Genomic DNA, 2,789 nt, shown 5'->3' on the forward strand with positions numbered 1-2,789 from the left:
TCCACAGATGCTGGATTCGTTTTTCTTGGTCGCAGATGGGGTATCTGAGAGGTTCAGAGAGCTGACCTACTTCTTGCCTCTGATTTCCACCTTCTTCCCCATCTCGGCCTGCTTCTTTCTCATCTGCCCAGATCAAAAGAGCACTCTTGAGCGTTTGACGGTGCTAAAAATTCATCAAGGGATGACGCTTGAAAGATTAGCACTCAGATCAAGTTGGTCCCCAGGCATTTGCCTCTGGAACCTCGACAGTTCCAGAGTCGTGCGGCCAATATGAATATCTTGTTCATACTTCCATTTCGGTATCTGGGAGAGGTCGTGAACGAATGCTGCCTATTTTGATCTATTGAACAAAGTTTGAGTCCAGTGGCACCTTTAAGACCAACAAAGTTTAATTCTGGGTATAAGCTTTCGTGGACATGCACACTTCTTCAGGTACTATTTTGCTTCTGAGGAAGTGTGTGTGCACTAGAAAGCTCGTACCTTGAATAAAACTTTGTTGGTCTTAAAGGTGCCCCTGGACTCAGACGTTGTTCTGCTGCTTCAGACCAACACGGTTGCTAGGTTTTCCAACCCCCCCCCCGGCCACCAGTGGGGCATGGGGGGGGGCCTTAGGGTTCACCAGATCCAGGCTGGGAAACTCCTGGAGATTTGGGGATGGAGCCTGGGCAGGACAGGAACCTCAGTGGGGCACAATGCCATAACGTCCACCCTCCAAAGTATCCGGTTTCTCTGGGGGAACTGATCTCTGTAGTATGGAGATGAGCTGTAATTCCAGGGGATCCTCTGGTCCCACCTGGAGGCTGGCATCCTAATGGCTACCCACCTGAATCTGTTTTGATCTGTTAGATACGAGACTCAGGCAACAGTGATCAACAGCTTTATTTAACACGTAGTCAGAAGAACAGAACGAGACAAATCAATGGAGCAACAGGCTCCTTTTTAAACTGTCCGGGCTTGGCGAGCCACACCCACATGTCAGCTAAGGTCCAATCAAATGCAGTACATAAAGACCAATCATTTCTCTTCCCTCCAGAACTTCCTTTGTTCTGATAGGTCTATTTTACAATACCTTTCTAGACTCAAGCTCATATATTCATTACATTACATTACATACACAACAGATCAATGTTCAGCTTGGGGTTGCCAGACCCCCTCCGTGCGGTCGGGGTTTCCTGATTTGGAGGGGCTCCTTCCTGCCCACCAGCCAGCCAGCTGGTGGGTGGGGGGAAGCCCCACCCCCAAGAGTGACCACCCGGCCTCCTCCTCACCTCTTCCCAACAGCGTTTAAACCCTGCTGGGGAGAGGCAGGGGCCGGACACCTGCACTCTAAGGCCCGAATTTGGGGCTCGGAGTGCAGGTGCATGCGGCCTCCCCCCACCTCCCTTTAAACGCTGCTGGGGAGAGGTGGGGTACTTCACTCCCCAACGTGATCACGTCACTTCTGTGTGATGTCATCACACTGGGGACTCCTCACCACCTCCACTAACGCCCTCCAAAGTCCCCCACTGAGAACTTTGAGGAATCTGGCAACCTTAGTTCAGCTGGAAAGCTGCTATGAGTCTCCAAAAGTCCACAATGTCTTCTTGGTCACACTTGGATGACTGAAGGAATGGGGACAAGTACAGGGTCTGCCTCCTACACCTGTACCTCCCCAGCCCTGGTTTAGGGAACTTTTTTTTATTAAGCTACCAAAAGGACATGGAAAGGAGCCCAAAACCAAGGCAATCCTCTTGTTTAGCCGCTGTTATTTCGTTGCCGCTGCTCTTAAAAGCAATATCAATGTCTCCAAGGTATTACCTCAGCATGTCGGATGTGAAGCAGCATGGTATAGTGGTTAGCTTTGGAGTAGGGTTTGGAGAGATGTTGGTAGAATGCCAGTGGAAAGAAAGGAAACCATGGATTTTCTAATGTGCTAACTCTCCGGTCAAGCGGATAAAACTTAAGGTGTACTGTGTCTGTAACCCACAAGCAAGGAAGGGAACTTGAGGACAAGTTTCTAAAGCAGGGGTGCACAACACTGAGCCCCACTGACACGGACAATTAATTAATTTAATTAATTTGTGTCCCATATTTCTCTCCAAAGGGCCCCCAAAGCAGTTTATAGTGTTCTCCCCTTTTATCCTCACAACAACCCTGTCAGGTAGGATGGGGCTGAGAGAGTGTGACTGGCCAATGGTCATCCAGCGAGCCTCCAGGGCACAAGTGGGGATTTGAACCTGGGTCTCCCAGGATCCTAATCCAATGCTTTAAACCGACTACATCACACATAGCAGAGGGCCTGTGGTTTCAACAGGGGTGTATAGCGTCTGACATGGCGATGCATGGCATGTAGCCCATGGTCCCTGCTGTGGGTCCATGGCCCCCTAACCTAGACATAGCCTGGAAACACCCACAGTTCTGCCCCCAGCCTCACAGGGGTTTGCTGCCAGATCTGTGGGCCTCCTAGCAATGCCGGAAGCAATGCAGTTGCCATGGCAACCTCTGCATCCTTCCGGGCTCACTTCTCTGACCTCAGTGGCTTCGAGGGGCCTGATGACATTGAACGGAAGGGTGGGGGCCTGATGAGGTCATGGGGCAGAGTGCAGCCTGGTACGTACTTTTTGCCGCACAGCCTGCTTAGTTCTCATAAAAGCCAATTTTGGTCCATGTAACTGTTTGAGTTGTGGGCCCTTGTTCTCAAGAAACGATTTTCAGCGTGTTTTAGCAGGAATCCACAGTTAATTGAAATCCCCATGCAGTTCTACAATGTTTATTTACAAATATAATTACTCTCTAAATATTCTCTGGAG

General features: G+C 49.9%; 1 protein-coding gene across 1 annotated transcript in view; it reads left to right on the forward strand.

Moving 5' to 3' along the window:
* LOC107118257 (HRAS-like suppressor 3) overlaps window positions 1-2,789 on the forward strand; it is a 20,987-nt gene that overhangs the window by 14,990 nt on the left and 3,208 nt on the right. The window lies entirely within an intron of this gene.

Source organism: Gekko japonicus, unplaced genomic scaffold (genome assembly GCF_001447785.1).
Source record: "Gekko japonicus isolate JY-2015 unplaced genomic scaffold, Gekko_japonicus_V1.1 scaffold713, whole genome shotgun sequence".
Taxonomy (NCBI): domain Eukaryota; kingdom Metazoa; phylum Chordata; class Lepidosauria; order Squamata; family Gekkonidae; genus Gekko; species Gekko japonicus.